At 41.0% G+C, this 17,254-nt stretch overlaps 1 non-coding gene across 1 annotated transcript; it reads right to left on the bottom strand.

Moving 5' to 3' along the window:
- Window positions 1-8,188: 8,188 nt before the first annotated feature.
- Window positions 8,189-8,261, bottom strand: TRNAG-ACC (transfer RNA glycine (anticodon ACC)). The gene has a single exon. It is a non-coding gene; the product is annotated as a tRNA-Gly (tRNA).
- Window positions 8,262-17,254: the final 8,993 nt, after the last annotated feature.

Raw genomic sequence — 17,254 nt, 5'->3', positions numbered from 1 at the left:
ATTGGAAATAGAAACATACCTTATATAAGGGCTGGGAGAAGGTGCACATTTAGGTTTTATTCAGCATCCTGTGATCTCTAACTACCTACCCCTACATTTAACACTTTCCCTCTTTTCTCAGGATGTTTTAAAAAACCACCTTAGAGTATGCATTGGTGGTAGGGTGGTGATGGGTTTTTTTTGTTTGTTTGTTTGTTTGTTTTTTATGTTATCTCCACTGCCCAGCAAGCTGCTTGGGTAAATGCTTGGAGCAAAAGAAGCAGCTTTGCATCTGTTCTGCTGGTATGTTCATGCTCCCTAGACTCCTGCCTGTGGTCCAGCTGAAGAGTTCCTTGTATCAGAGGAGGGCCCAGGCTGTTGGAGCATTCCCCCGCAGCCCTGGCCCCCATCCCCCGCACTGGTAAAAGGGCAGCTCGGAAGCCCAAACCCCAGCCTCATTTGAGGAGACAGGCCCTGCCCAGCGTGCGTGGCCAGGCTTTCTTGGAAGTAAGTAGCACCCTCTCCTGGGCTAAATCCAAATGTTTTCTGTTTGTCTGAAGTCATCCAGAATAATAACTGGCATTTCCCTTTCTCTGGCAAGCTCTGCCCCATCACTGCCCCCTCCTGGCCCCTTCTGCTTTTTATTCGAATGATTCTCTGGACTGTTTGCAGATCAGTCAACATTGGACATTGGAGATTTCAGGTAAGATTGGTCAGGGATCAAGAAATTGTTTGTGTACTTAGTATGTGCAGGACACCGGGGCAGGGGTGTGAATGACAAGAAGTGAAAGCTTGTAATGAGTATCAGTAAGGAACGGGAAGAATGAAGAAGTAAATGCACATGAAATACTATTTTAAGCAATAGCAAGACAACAAAAGAGCCGGAGGGACTCTGTTTATGGCAGAAATCTTAGAGTGGTGAGGTGATGTTTGTTACCTAGCAGTCTCTTCCTGAAATGCCAGATGCTGGGAAAGGAATTGCCAAAAGGATATGGGGGTCAGTCCTCACCCCAAAGAAGTCTCTGGAAACAGATGTACTGGAAGTTTCTTTTACTGAACCAGTTAACATATGACTGCAAATTTTAAGCCTTTAGGGTCCCTCTCCCACCTACCACCGCTTCCTACATTTGTATCTTTTCTTCCCCAGACTTTAGTTTCTCACTGAAATTCACAGAAAACTAAGAGATTTTAATGGCGCCTTCTCAATTCTACCCAGTTTTCTAGTTTTATTTCACCCAGACATTTATTCTAATTGGCCTGTAAGTTCTGCTTTATTTAACTTCGTCTGCATGCTAGAGACCATGGGCATTGTTCATTTTATCTCAGAAGTCAAGGATTATGTCTGTGCAAAATTATGCTTGTGCAAAATTTTTAGTACAACAATTAAAAAAAAAAAAGAATAACCTGTCACTTAGTGGGTCCTTACCTGAAGCCAGGCAGAAAATAAGGTTACATTCTTTTCTCTGATGCTCACCATTACCTGATGGGTAAGGACTATCTTTTGTTACCCCTGTTTTCACATGTGAGGGATTTAAGGTTCACAGATGTTCAGTAATGTGCCCAAGTAGCAGGGATGGGATCTGAACCCAGAAGTCTAGCTGTCAGAGTTTTGTTTTTATCTTCAATGCATATTGCCTGCCTTAGCATTTGCAGGTAATTAATAAATGTATGACTAAGGAAATAATCATGTTACCAGGTAGCGTTCATTTCATAAAGATGCCTTTTGGGTATCATGCAGTTGAGCTGGGAGGAAGTAAAGCATTTCTGATGTCCTGGGAGTGCTTTGCTAATAGAAGAGGCTGTGAGAGCAGGATTGGCTTACTTAAATGACACACCCAGCACAGAACATCAGGGTCATGGCCAAGATTTATGAATGCCTCCCATGTTCCGGGAAGCGCTCTTGCTGAAAACTGGCATGTTGTTTCATTTAATCCTCATGACAGTCTCACTTCACAAGACAGGCTCAGAAAAGCCAAGCAACTTGCCCAGGGTCACACAGCTAGGGACTGGGGGAGTTGGGACACTTGACTGCTACTCCCCTGCTCTCCTCTCAACTGAGGTACGGGATCTTCTAAGAGCCGCGCTTTCTCAGCCCATGAGAGAAAACTCAGATTCTTCCTGTCCCCAACTGCCCCCAACCCCCACCTTGGCCCTGAACAGATGTCCCACTGCCTCCCAAAGGGTCCCCTCTGAAGGGGGCCGGTGGACAGGAGGAAGGCCAGACTCTGCCAGGACTCTGTCAAATGTGTGTGCTGAGAAAAGTTCCTGGTCCTGAGGGTTGGCAAGAATGTGTCTGCTCCAAACAAACCCAGAAATATCATAGCAAGGCTCAGGAAAAGACTGCAAATATGTTTGGACTCTTAAGTCTGTAAAATGTATTCTCTCATTGTCTTTAGAAGCAAGAGTGGGTCTTGTAATTTCACAGTACCTAACTCTGCTGGTCACACCATCAGTACTTCATAAATACAGGGAAGGAAGGAGATGGATGGATGGATAATGGACAAGAAGGCAATGCCTGTGTTTAGGTAGGAGTCTGCTCAGGAACCTCTTTCCTCCAGATAACATATATAAAATAATGGTTCTGGTTGCTCTCTGAAAAATATCCATAAGCTGTGTTACCAATTGAATTTTGAGTGTGGGGCTCTGGGGACAGAATGCCTGGGTTTAAATTCTTACTCTGCCTCCCCTAACTAGTTATCTGCAGCAGGTCACGGAGCTGCTCTGGGTCTCAGTGTCTGTAGTAGGGTTGTTGTGAGTTCATGCAGGTGATGCGCCTGGCTCCAGTGACCAGTTGGTAAATGCCAGGTATGGTCATGGCAATGCCAGCGTGGTGCCAGGCCGGCTAGGATCAGTGCAGCCCCCGTGCTTTACAGCAGCAGCAGGGAATTGCTTCCCTCTGCATGCGAGTGTAAAATTCTCAGTCCCAAGTTGAACCCGAACGTAGAGCCACCAACACCTGGCCCCAAATATAATTTCCTCTTGCTGCTCATTGCAGCCATGAGGAAATCGCTGGGGGAGGGCCAGGGAGTGCGGCGTGGCAGCCCCATAATTTCCAGAGCCCTTCTCCTAGACTGACACGTAATTGTCAGATTGTTTTATGAGAGCAGCTTCCTGCCCCTTCCTGCCTCGCTTCCAAATGTGCTCATTCCCGAGGAAGCCTCACTTCTCCCTCTCGCCCTTAATCGCTCCTTTCCTGCCCGCCCCGGGGCTGGGCCGATTTCCTAAATCATTCGGAATTGGCTTCCAGCGCTGGCGCCCAGGGTGGGCTGCAGGAGAGGCCACGTTTGTTCTAAGTGGCTGGTGACCTGGAGGTCAGAGATGCTTCGATTCTGTTTGATGTCTTTCCCAGGGGGCCTTCCTTCACCCACCCCTTCTCCTTCCCTCCTGAGCTGACTTTAATTCTAAGGTCAGGAAGAGATTAAGGAACTGAGCCCTGCTGCTTTTTCTGTCCAGTGTGGCGATGAAAGCGGCTTGGAGGTGATCAGTGCTGCCGGGCAGGAGCCCTGCCTCCGGTCCTCAGCCCTTCAGCCCCTTGCTCACCCACACTCAGGGAGTTTCAGAATATTCTATTTCAGACTGAGCTCTGAAACATCCATCCAACAGATTTCTTTCCTTCTGGGCATTCCCCTCTCTCTCCAAAAGCCCGCACTTAGGAGGAAGTGATAAGTCCTAACATTTTCAGCTTAATTTTTCCCATTTGAGGAATTTCCGAGGAAGCAACAGGGGGGCGTTTTGTATTTTAACTGTATCTCTTTTTATTGCCTAAGCAATACACAATCACGGTAGTAATTTCAAGCAGAATCGTTTCCAGACGTAACCACAGTCAACGGCGTTTTGTATATCCTTCCAGAAATGTTCTAGGGACATACAAGCATACAAATGCATATATATTTTTAACACAAATAGGAGCAAATTGGACATCTTGTTCTACAACTTGCTGATTTTCACTTAGCGCGTGTTGGATGTTTTCCATTTCAGTAAATCTAGATTTACTCATAAAAAAATTGCTTCATAGTGTTCCATTGTGTGAATGTAATAATGTATCTAACCAGCCTGTTAATGAATATTCAGATTGTTTTTGCTTTATTGCAAACAGTGCTCTAATAAGTATGGTAAACCTATATCCTGTATTTTTAGAGTAACTTTCACTTAGAGGTGTATTTTTTTGGATTAAAGGGTCTGGTAAGTTAAATTTTTGACAGATGTTGTCAAATTGTCCTTCAGAAAGGTCATGCCAGTTTTAAACTCCAGAATTAGTGTATGAAAATGCCTGACTGCATACACTATCACAAATACATCTACAAGCTTTTTATCATTGTCAATCTTAAAATAAATGTATTTTTTTATTATTATAATTCATATTTCCTTAAGAGTGAGCTTCCAACCTTACTCCCAAATAATGGCCATTTATTTCTATGAACTTCCTGCTCTTGTAAATTTGATCATTTTCCTTTTGTATTATTTATCTGTATCTTATGATTTGAGGATCTCAATATATATAAAGGAAAAGGAAAATAATCCTTTTTCTGGCATAAGTATTATCAGTGGTTCCCCATTGTATCAATTGCCTTTTTGTTTTGTTTACAATATTCCTTCCAGATAATATTTGAAAAATGATCTTAATGGCAAATTTATCAATTCTTTTTTTTAAACTTCTGACATACTTAGAAACTCTAACACAAACCAAGATTTCTATTTAATCACCTGTGTTTTCTAGCTTTTATACTTAAATCTTGAATCCTACTAAAATTTGGGGGGAGGAATAAATCACATGATAGAGGTCGACTTTATTTCTCACTCATGTAACCAGTTGTTTCCTACTGTTCATTAACTCATGCATCTTTTCTTAGCACTTTAAAAAATGAAGCTTCTTAGTATATGTGAAATTCTTTAGAGAAGAAAATAATTTTTGGTCTTTGACTAATTGTAAGGTTACTGAGACCCATCTTCCAGAAAGCAGCACAAATTAATTGCTAGTATTTGACAGGTCTTTGTGAGACAGATGAATCATAAAATGGATTTCCAGAGACTGTGTTTTCCATTCATTTGGTACAGAAGCACTCGTGGCCACTTTGTGCAGTGGGTTTTGGGATCACAGAAATGACTATGAATAGTATTTGCCCTCGAAGTTTACACTTGAACAGGGAAGTGTTGGGTCTTTGATTTTGCAGCGTGTGCCTGCATTCATGTGTTTCCAGTTCATCGAGGGGCCTTTGGTTCCTGGGGCCTTGAAAACATAAGAAAAGGAGATTCATATTGGCCTAATTGATTCTTTCAGGAAATAAGGTATTGAATAAGTGAAAGTTGAAACAGAACATCAGAAAGTATCATCAGGTGGCTGCATTGTCGGAATGGATGCTCTGTGTGCATGCCCGAGGGCCGTCATTTGTCATCCAAGAGTTCTTCCTGAGGAGAGCCCCCTCAGATTTAGAATTTCAGAGCTGAGGGTAAAAGGGAGAATAACTATTGATTATTCTCCCCATTTTACTGAACTCAAGACAAGCTCTGAGTAGCAGAGGGTGTGATCCAGCTCTTTCTACTCAAGGATTGTGGTAAATGTTGGTAACTGATACCCAGCAGCGACCCCCGGCAGCCCCGTGAATGCTGGTCTTGGGGAGATGCTCCCCCAGGGCAATCACGCTGTCCCATTTCCTTTCCCTAGCCTCCCTCTTAGAGACTCTGTTACAGCTCAGGGACTTTGTTAGTTCACTTGGGCTGCCATAAAAAAATTCCACAGACTGGGTGGCTTAAACAACAGAAGTTTATTTCTCAGAGCCCAAGGACCGGAAGTCCAGGATCAAGGTGTGGGCAGGACCGCTTTCTCCCGAGGCCTCTCCCTTGGCTGGCAGATGGCTGCCTTCTTGCGGGGTCCTCACATGGTCTCTCCTCTGAGTGCAGGCATCCTTGATACACCTCGGTGTGTCCAAACTTCCTCTTCTTATAAAAGCACCAGTCAGATTGGACCAGGGCCTTCCCTAATGGCCTTGTTTTGACTTAATCACATCTTTAAAGGCTATGTCTTGAATACAATCCCATTCTGAGTTACCAGTGTTAGGGCTTCAACACATGAGTTGGAGACTGGGTCGAGGGAGAGACACCATTCAGCCCATAAAAGGGACCAAACCTAGTTTGGCCATTGAGATCTAAGGAGAGATCTACTGGGTGCTACTAGGATAGATTTTCTTCCAAGATCAATAGACCCTTGTGAAAAGAAGCTTTGGGATGGTGATGTCTGGAGCAGGGGCAGCTATCTTGTCCTCATGAATAGAAAAATATGAACACAAAAACCTCTATGCTGCGTACGGTTAAGCAGAAGGATGGAAAGATCTGCAGCCTTCACAAAATTGTTGAGTTGCTGAATGACCCCTGAGATGTTCTGTTCCCAGATTTCTTGTGAAGTAAATAATAAATGTCCTGACAGTGGTTTTGCCCTTTGCAGCTGAAAAGATTCTTGACTAATATGAAACTATTATTTCTTCACTGAGCTCCACTGACTCCCAGGGAAGGCATGGCTCATCTGTCTCATGATAGTTTTAAAACATGGGGATGCTGTTTCTCTCAATAGCCTGTGAGAGCTCATCAGCCAAGAATTCATCTTAAACCATCCTTGGAGTGTTTACCTTTTCTACTGTTTATGCCGAGAGAGAGAGAGAGAGAGAGAGAGAGAGAGAGAGAGAGAGAGAGAGAGACAGAGAGAGAGAGAGAGAGAGAGAGAGAGAGAGAGAGAGAGAGAGAGGGAGAGGGAGAGGGAGAGGGAGAGGGAGAGGGTTTTAGGAGTTCACTTTGTGCTAAATATGGCTTTTGTTATTTTCACAGAATTGCTCCTACAAAGTTCTAGGGGCTATCTGGGTTCTCATATTCAAGGATTTGGTGAACAGACCTGTATTCTCTCTATGCATGAAGTCTGTTTTTTACGGACCTTGAACAGACCTCTTCTTATTCTAATCATTAGAGCTGGAGGTTGGGTGTTCAGGGAGGGTTTTGATTCCCATTTTCGATCCTTCTTTATAACTCTACCCTTTTCAGTTATTTAAAACATGAATACACATTGTGGTAACTTGGAAGGGGGCAGGAAACTGAGCCCATCTCTTAATCTGTCTCTTTCTGAGTGAGAGTCCTAGTATTTTTCCTCCCTTATTAGATGCTGTTTTCTCTCTTTGAGTTACCGTTCAAGGAGGTGTTTCCCCATCATGTGACAGAAAGAAACGTGAGACGGTCGGTGCTCTGGCATGGCAAGGAAGAAACAGTCCTTGGAGTCAGTGTGTCTCCGTCTGAATTCTGCCTCTGCCACCTACCAGTTTTGTGCCCTTGGGTCCGTTACCGAAGCTCTCTAAGCTTCAGTTCCCTCGTTTAGGCAGTGGCGGGGATGCAGTGAGGGTTCACATCAGAGGGTTGTTGAGCGGGTGCAGGATGTACTGTTGGGCAGGGGCACGGCTCAGTGCCCAGCATGTCGTGAACACTTGCTAGGTGTCTGCTGTTGCTGTTGCTCTAAGGCTCCTAAACTGTGTCATCATCATGGATTTTACTTTCTTGGGTTTGTACTTTTTAAACTTTTAATTTTGTTATAATTTTAGGTTTGAAGAAAAGTTGCAGAGAGGTACAGAGAGTTTTCATATACCCTTCAGCCAGTTTCCCCCATTTGAACTTCTCACACTGCCGTGGTACACTGGTCACAACCGAGAAACTAAGAGACATGGGAACATTACTATTAACTAAGCTCCAGAATCCAACCCACACTGCGTTCAGTTGTCCTGTCTCCCCACATTCCTCCGGTTTGGGAGTTGCTCAGTCTTTCCTTGCTTTTCATAACCTTGACAGTCATACGGAGTGAGTCCCGGACATTTGAGTAAAAGTAGAAAAATCCATGCTACTTCCGCCAGCCTGCACCTTTTCTGTTCCAGAGTCTTCTGAGCCCACAGACAAGAGTGGAGGGCACTGATCAAGGAGGTGAACTGCATCCTTCTCCTCTGAGGGTGTGTCCGCCTTTGGAGGAGGTCGTTTTGGAAGACTCACTTGTGAGAGGGTTCTGTGTATCAATGGAGAGCAGGGTGGGGTGTCCCAGGGGAAAGCTTTGATGTATTTATGGTAAGCTTGGTAACTGTTAAGTCTTGCTTTTCATTTCTCTCTCTCTCTCTCTTTTTTTTTTTTTTTTGGCAGAGGGAAAGTAATTAGGTTTATTTATTTTTAATTTATTTATTATTTGTTTTAATGGAGGTGCTGGGGATTGAACCCAGGACCTCATGCATGGTAAACATGGGCTCTACCCCTGAGCTATACCCTCCTGCCTTTGCTTCTCATTTGTGTTGAGTACTGAGTGACATCAGAAGCTCTCTCTGTCAGCCCTCATCCTGAACCCTTCTCCTTGGCCCCATTGGATGGCTATAAAGCCACCCCTTCAAGCTTTAGGTGTCCAAGAGACAGAATTCATCTCTAAAGGGGAGAGAAGCTCTCCAGCTGAGCAGACCCACAGCCTTGCACACTAATACCTTCTGGGGCTTAGTACTTTTCCATTCATGGTCATGTTCCATTCAAGGACATCTGAGGCCCATTAGGTCCAGATTTACATTCTTCTCCAACAAATGGCAGTGCTTCAGAAAATTTGCTTGTTTAACATAAAGTGCAATTTAAAAAAGTTTTAGTCCCTAGAGTACAGGAGTTTATGTGACTTCATGTGCCTCTCTCTGGGGTAGAATAAACAAAACAGGGAAAAGGCAAAGTCTATAGGGTTTTCCCTCCCTCCTCGTGGATGACTTGTTTTCTGTTTGTTTGTAATACAGCGGGGCAAAACTCCTTTGTAGGAAGGAAGAGGAAAGATTGTTTTCTCTTGAACAGAGTTATTTGTATTCCTATTCCTGGAAGCTGATTAGTTTTGGCAAACCTAACTCCTTCCTTATCGTTTTTCAGTTAACTTGATTCTTTCTACTTCAAGTTGGAAAATTAATTTCATTGCTCATGTGTGTGAAGTCTTGGGGGAGGGAGCTGGGACTTGGTGAGAACTGTTTTAGAACTGTTCCTTGTGCAAACGTGTGTGCACGTGTGTGTGTGTGCTCCTCAGTCGTCCTCCTTAAGGCTATCGTAGCCTGCGGGGTTGATAGGTCCCAGCGAAGCTTTCACGCTACCAAACCCAGAATCCAGGGTGAAGGGATATCCCTGGAGTTGGGCAATCCTTCCCACAGTGAATTTCAGAGATCTTAAAATTAAAAAAAAAATTTTTTAAACAGCTTTATTGAGAAGTAATTTACATACCATAAATTCACTCTAAAAAATAACATCTCAGAGGGCTGTACAAATGTCAGTCATTGATGGGAATAATGTGTAGAAAAAGTTAACCAATATTTAGCTAAAGAATTTTTCTCTTAAGTGTATTAATAAATTCAACCCGAAAAAAACTCCAAGGGATTATCAGGCTCTCGGCTTGTCCTGGAGTTAAATGGTGTTAAATTTTTGTAGAAATAAATCGGTCCTAAGAGGGCTTTGAGATTGTTTTTTTGTTGTAGTTACGCTCATTACAATGGGATCTGGTCTACGTGGAACCAAAACTTCCTGCTGGTACAGCTTTGTTAAAATTTACACATCTATCAAAGATTTTAACTGCTGCTTACAGCTATTTTTTGGGAAAATATGAAGACTCGTCTAGTTCTCATTTCAGAGGTGAGGGACACAAATTGAGAGGCTGAGCATGAAATCATATAGCAAGCTGTTGACAGGCACAATTCCTGGCCACAAGCCTTTTTCTTTCTTTTTTTTTTTTTTTGGAGGTAATGGGAACTGAGGATGCTAAGCATGCGCCCTACCACTGAGCTATCCCCACCCTCTGGCTACAGGCCTTTTAATGGGCTCCTGGAATCAGCCTTCTGAGCTTCCGTCCTGTTCTGCAGCCTGCTGCTGTTCATAAATAGGAGTAGCACTAAGAGTGGGACTGAGGACTCGGGGGTCCTGGACGATGGGCCAGGTTGCTCTTGGGATGAAGTCTCGGGTCAGGCAACGTGTGCGGAGGTAAGGCCAGGTCCTTGTGTGAAAGTGGTCGGCCTGGAGGTGGGCCTGGTGCTGTTACCCCTCACTGCCCAAGTGCATATCCCACCCCCAGGAACCAGGCAAGCACGTAAAAGAGGCCCCGCCCTTTAAAGTCCTTCCTTTTGAGAGTTCAGTCTTATTTTCATGCTGCTTTCTCCAGTGTCCTTCATCACGATCCTAATGCCCATCCTGTTAACATATTAATCTTTGGGAAGCGTCAGAAATGTTGTACTTTTGGAAAACGTGTCAGAGGAGAGCTGGGGTGGCTCCCCATCCTGCCCCAGGCCCCCTGGCTCCTTTCCCTCAATGAGCCTGTTTAATGAGTCAAGAATATTCCATTAACCAAATCGGTGCAGCTGCCAACAGGAAGGCTCCAAAGAAAATAAATGAAAACGTGTCTACTTTGCACTGTTTTGATGGGCAGCCTCTTTTCTTCAGTCATGGTGCCTGAGCTGTTTCTTCTCAGGTTATAGCATAGAGAGCAAACTTACACTGAAAGGCTTGGGGATGTTTTCACGCAGTGATAATTCACAGCTCAAAATTTACAGTACTTCACACTCCTCTCTCCTCGCTGCCTAAGGCACTGCCTGGTAAGAAACTAAACATTGAAGGAGGCACATTAACTCCTTCAACACTGATTGCAGTGACAACTGCAGCAAAGCAATGACAACAATTATTATTATTTTAAAATGTAATCTATTGAGCAGACCTCATATGAATGCTCTTATATCTCTTCAAATGACAAGTCATTGTCAAGTGACTCTGAAGGAGTGAAGAGAACGCCCATCAAATGACCAATGCCATCATTCTCTCCACTTTAAAAAATATGGAGTTCTCTTGATAGAAACTGAAGACTTCAAAATGGGAATCTGGAAAGAGCTAATGTGCTTCTGCAAGCTCCCACTTTTCCTGCTTGTAATTACACCCGCTTTTCAGATGAGGAACCTGCTTGTCTTTAGCTAACTAGTCAAGAGAGGCCACACAGTCAGGAGGGTAGGAATCTGACGTTGCCTCAGATGGGTTTGAGTTCAAGCCCCAGCTCTGCCACTCCCAGCCTGCGTGGCCTTGGGTATGTGATCTGAGCTCTCTGAGTCTGTACTTGACCTTCTGTAAAGTGCCCAGCGGTGAGAATCAAACCAGGTCACACACACGGAACCCTTGAACCTTCCAAGGAGAGTGGCAAGGTGATTAAGAGTCTACCAGGCTCGCGTCTAAATCCCAGCTGTGTGACCATGGACAAGCCACTTAACCCTGCTAAGCCTCAGGTGTTTCATCTTAAAAATGCTGACAGCAATCATACCATCTGAGGTATGAGAAGTAAATGATGTGTACTAGAGGAATTTATCTGAAGGATAAGGAGTTCCTCAAAGGAAAAGCTACAAGACCACACCTGGAGAATATGAGCAAAGCAGACCTGGAGACCCACTGAACACACTGCCAAATCATTCCATGTACACAGCGGAACGGAAACAGAGCATCACCCGCCCATGTGGTTTATGTACTTCAGCCTCTTAGGCATTTGATTGACAGGTGTTGGCTTCTCCAGGTTTGATCTGTTCTAAGGCCTTGGTCGGACGGAGCACCTGTTCTGGACCATAGTGAGCTGATTAGTGGACTGCCAGCCTATGAGATTGTGGTGGACAATATTCTCCTACATCTGACATCCTCACTGTCTCCTTTTTTAAACCTACAGCAGTGTGTTTTAGTCATATTTACCATATTATAACTGAGCCCCTTTATCTTGAGGTGAAGATTAGAGTTTCAGACCCTCTGGAGAAAGGAGATCTAAAGAATCAAATCATCATGTTGTACATGTTTAATATATTACAATCTTATTTGTGAGTTATATCCCAATAAAGCTGAAAAAAATAAAATAAAAATAGATTTCAACTCTCCAGTTAATGTTTCCATCTTTTTAATCTGTTTTCTCCACATTTGTCTATTTTCTTCAATATACTAAACATAATTTTTTGGGTCTTTTTATTTTTTTATTGGCATATGGTTGGGGTACAATATTGTATAAGTTCCAGGTGTACAACATAGTGATTCACAATTTTTAAAGGTTATATTCCATTTATAGTTATTCTTGTTATAAAATATTGGCTGTATTCCCTGTGTTGTATAATACATCCTCATACGTTATTTATTTTACACATAATAGTTTGTACCTCTTAATTTCCTACCCCTTACTCGCCCCTCCCTGCTTCCCTCTTCCCACTGGTAACTACTAGTTTGTTTTCTTTATCTATGATAATCTGTCTCTTTTTTTTATATTCACTAGTTGGTTTTATAGATTCTATATGTAAGTGATACCATATAGTATTTGTCTTTTCCATGTGACTCATTTCACTTAGCATAATACCTTCCAAGTCCATCCATGCTGTTACAAATGGCAAAATTTTAGTCTCTCTTGTCGCTGAGTAATGTTCCATTGTGTATCTCTACCACATCTTCTTTATCCATCATCTATTGATGGACACTTACGTTGCTTCCAAATCTTGGCAATTGTAAGTAATGCTATTGTGAATATTGGGGTGCATGTATCTTTTCAAACAAGTGTTTTTGTTTTTGTTTTTTTCAGATACATACCCAGGAGTGGGATTGGTGGGTCATGTGGTAGTTCTACTTTTAGTTTTTTTGAGAAACTTCCATACTGTGTTCCACAGAGGCTGCACCAGTTTGCATTCCCACCAGCAGCGTATGAGGATTCCCCTTTCTCCACGTCCTCACCAACATTTGTTATTTGTGTTCTTTTTGATGATAGCCATTCTGACAGGTGTGAGGTGATAATCTCATTGGGTTTTTTTTTTATTTTTAACATTTTTTTTATTGAGTTATAGTCATTTTACAATGTTGTGTCAAATTCCAGTGTAGAGCACAATTTTTCAGTTATACATAAATGTACATATATTCATTGTCACTTTTTTTTCACTGTGAGCTACCACAAGATCTTGTATATTTATTTCCCTGTGCTATACAGTATAATCTTGTTTATCTATTTTACATATGCCTGTCAGTATCTACAAATTTTGAACTCCCAGTCTATCCCCCACCCCCACCCCTTGGCAACCACAAATTTGTATTCTATGTCTATGAGTCTGTCTCTGTTTTGTATTTGTTCTTTTTTTTTGCCTCTTATTTTTTTTAACATTTTTTATTGATTTATAATCATTTTACAATGTTGTGTCAAATTCCAGTGTTCAGCACAATTTTTCAGATAATCTCATTGGGTTTTAACTGGCATTTTAAGCGTGGCTACTTTAAAGTCCTTATATGCTAGCTCTAAAATTGGAATCACCTGTGAATCTGATTCTCTTGTTTGCCTTTGATTTTTATCCTCATTTTATTGCTATGGTGTATCGCATTTATTGATTTGCAAATACATTAAACCATCCTTGCCTCCCTGGAATAAATCCCACTCCATCTTGGTATATGATCCTTTTAAGTTACTGTTGAATTCAGTTTGCTAATATTTTGTTGAAGAATTTTGCATTTATGTTCTTTAAGGATATTGGCCTGTAATTTTCTTTTCTTGTCATGTCGTTGTCTGGCTTTGGTAATGCCGATCTTGTAAAATGAGTTTGAAAATATTCCCTCCACTTCAATTTTGGCAAAAGTTTGAGAAGGACTGGTATTAATTCTTCTTTAAATGTTTTGTAGAGTTTATCAGTGAAGCCATCTGGTTCTGGACTTCGCTTTCTTGGGCAGTGTTTGTTTTTTTAAATTACTGACTCAGTCTCCTTACTAGTAATTGTTCTGTTCAGATTTTCTATTTCTTCTTGATTTGGTTGTGGTAGGTTATATATTTCTTAATTAATGTAGCTTTATAGTAAGTCTTGATATTTGGTAGTTTAAGTCCCTCAATTTTCTTCTCAAATCAAGATTATCTATTTTATTCTAGCTCTTTGTATTTCTGTATGAACTTTAGATTCAGCTGGTCAGTTTCCAGGAAAAAGAAGAAACAGCTATGTCGAGATTTTATTTATACTTGCATTGCACCTGTAGATCAGTGTGGAAAGACTTGACATATTTGAATATTGAACTTTCCTGTCTATAAACACATTGTATCTTTTCATTTTTTTAGATCTTATTTTTCTCAGTATTGTTTTATAGTTTTCAGAGTAGAGGTCTTACACATCTTTGAGCCTATTGTAAATGCCATCATTTAAATTTTCCTATTTGTTTGTTGCTGGTATATAGAAAAAAAGTTTTTAATATCTACCTTAAACCAGTGACATTATTAAATTTGCTTATTAAACCTGGTAGATTCTTCTGTATTATCCACATGTATGATCATGTCATCTCCAAATATTAACAGTTTTATTTTTTTCTTTCCAATCCTTAGACCTTTTTAAAAATTATTATTATTATTATTATTATTATTATTATTATTATTATTATTATTATTATTATTATTATTCTGAGAAGGGCCTCCAGTACAATGTAAAAAATCAGATATCTTGGTTTTATTCCATCTCTCAAATAGGAAGCTTTCAATATTTTACTATTTCAATTATCCTTTGCTGAGACAAGCCTCCCCAAAACACAATGGCTTAGAATAATAATACTTTATTATTTCTCACCATTCTGTGGACTGGTTGGGTAATTCCTCTGCTGGCTTCATGTAGGTTCACTCATGTGGCTGCTTGGCTATTTGCTTCTAGGCTGAGGATCCAGAGTGGCCTCACCCACATGTCTTACAGTGGATGAGGGCTTCTGGCTTGAGCATCTCCTTTGTCGTCCAAGAGGCACTTCATCCTCCCGTAGCTAATATTAGCTTCCTTTAAAGGTGTCCTAAGGGCAGCATTCCAAGAGGTAGCTTATCTTTTTAACAAAGCATGGTTGTCACTTGCAATTAGACATGGGAGCTAGAAAGAAGAAGAAAGCAAAAGTAAAGACTTGGAAGTTTTAGAGATAATTAGCTTATAAATAATCTAGTACAGAATCTTTGGAAAAATTACGTGTCTGGGAGCTTTGGAAATAATGCTGGGTGTGAAGAAGTGGATGAAAATGTAGGAAATATGAAGTTATTTTACTTTGGTATGGTGGAATAATCATTTGGAATTAGATGATATTTTTCTTTCTCTTTCTGGCTTACTTCACTTAGAATGCTGATCTCCAGGTCCATCCATGTTGCTGCAGATGACATTATTTTATTCTTTTTTATGGCTGAGTAGTATTCCATTATAATTTTAAATGTAGCTTTGGGGTTGGTATAAACTCTAGTGATTTCCAGGGAGCCATGAGTCAGTCTCATCTCTGCCTAGGTATTATGCTACTTTAACATCAATTTTCTAAGCAAAATATTTTATTCAAAACTTTTTAAGGGAAAAAAAGGTATCAAATAAATTACCACTGCTTAGTGAAGAGTCAAAGGAAAATATCTTACTGGTTTCTATTAAACCATTTTGTTTATACCTGGATAATCCCATCTTTAAAAATGAAAAGCTTGCTTAACCTAGAGACCTTTATTTATCAGGTTGGTAAAAGCTTTGTGTCTCAATTTTAAGAATAGTTTTAAATCAAAGTTAATTCTGTGTGTAGAGTAAAATGTTAAATACACTTTCTTTCAGAAGTCAAAGAAAGTCTCTGTGCAACGTTCACTTCGATACCGTAATGAAGAAAACCTCAAATCTTTTGATAGAAATAGAAGGTCTCTTGTAAAGATGTTTTCTTTTGTATATGAACTTACAGTTCTTGAAATTATTCAGGTAAACCAAAGGGGAAATTGAAAGGTTAATATTAGGGATATGCACCAATAGATAGACATATTTTAAATTATTTTTACCATGAAATGTGAGCAAAAAGAAAGATACTAGACTCATGAGATTGATTCTCTCCTCTTTGCTTTTTTATTCTAATGAAATCTATCAAGTGCTTATATATGGTTACTATTGTTATAATGTGCACTAAACTTTCAGTTGGTACCATAACAAATTGCCGCAGACTTAGAGGCTTTAAAAAATACAAATTTATTATCTCACAGTGCTCTAGATCAGAAATTTGGGTGGGCCTAATCTGCTGTTCTTGGTCTCACAGACCGAAGTCAAGCTGTGGTTAAGGCTAAGTTTCTTTCTGGAGGTTCGGGGGGAAGAATCCACTTCCAGGCTTATTCAGGTTGTTGGCAGAATTCAGTTCCTTGTGGTTGCAGGACTGAAGTCCTCATTATCTGCTGACTGTCATCTGGCTCTGCTTTTATATCCTAGAAACCTCTTATGAGAAAGCCTTCCCCCCACCCCCCAAAAAAAGGCTTTTAGGACATGAAGGAGGGGTATTAATCTCTTGTAAGCTTTGAAGCCTGAGCTTTCAGAGACTGTCAAGGGACATCAAGCCCTTGGCTTTTAGATGCAGTGTCTCTTCTAGTTAGTTACTGAGTATTCAAGGATTTTCAGGGTTTGGGTTGCTTATTTTATGCTGTTTCCACTGTCACCAGCTTTCCCAAGTCTACCCTGGTACCACTGCAGGGAATCCTTGGTGTAGTAAGTGATTATAGTTCTTTTGGTCAACCCTACCAAATGTTGTAGCCTTTTAAAAATTAGAGCCTCCATTAGACAAGCTTGCTTTCTCAGATTTTTAAAAGTCAAATTTATTGAACAATACTTTGTATATGATAAAAAGCACCCATGTTAAGTGTACATTTTGATAAAGTTTGAGAGAGTTATACATCCATGTAACAATCACCACAATCATGATACGCAGCATTTCCATCAACCTGAGAGATGTCCTCGCACCCGTTCCCGTAAATCCTTACCCCTCATCCTCTCTTCCCCATCCCACCCCAGGCAACCACTGATTGTCTGCTTGCCACCATATTGACACGTCTTTTTCTCCAGTTTCATGTGTGTGTGATATGTACACACACACATATTCATACATATTTATATGATATATATGATATCTACACACACACCTTTGTCTGGCTTCTTTTGCTTAGTGTAGGATTTTTGAGACTCATCCATGTCATCATGTATATCAGCAGCTTGTTCTCTTTATTGCAGAGTAGTGTCCTGCTGTATGGGTATACCCCAATTACCCTTTTCCTGTATTCATGGATTAAATTGGCTAATCTTTTGTTGAGCACTTCTAGATTGATGTTCATGAGGGATATCGGTCTGTACTTTTCTTATAATCTCTTTGTATGGTTTTAGTGTCAGAGTAACATGGGCCTCATAAACTGATTTGGGAAATATCTGGGCCATTTATTGCTATTTCCCAGTGGCTTTTCTTGGCCATCTGTTGGATACTACTTCTCCAAGGGGCC

Source organism: Vicugna pacos, chromosome 3, assembly GCF_048564905.1.
Source record: "Vicugna pacos chromosome 3, VicPac4, whole genome shotgun sequence".
Taxonomy (NCBI): Eukaryota; Metazoa; Chordata; class Mammalia; order Artiodactyla; family Camelidae; genus Vicugna; species Vicugna pacos.
Note: the sequence above shows the minus strand (reverse complement) of the source record. Positions and strands in the feature narration are given on the sequence as shown.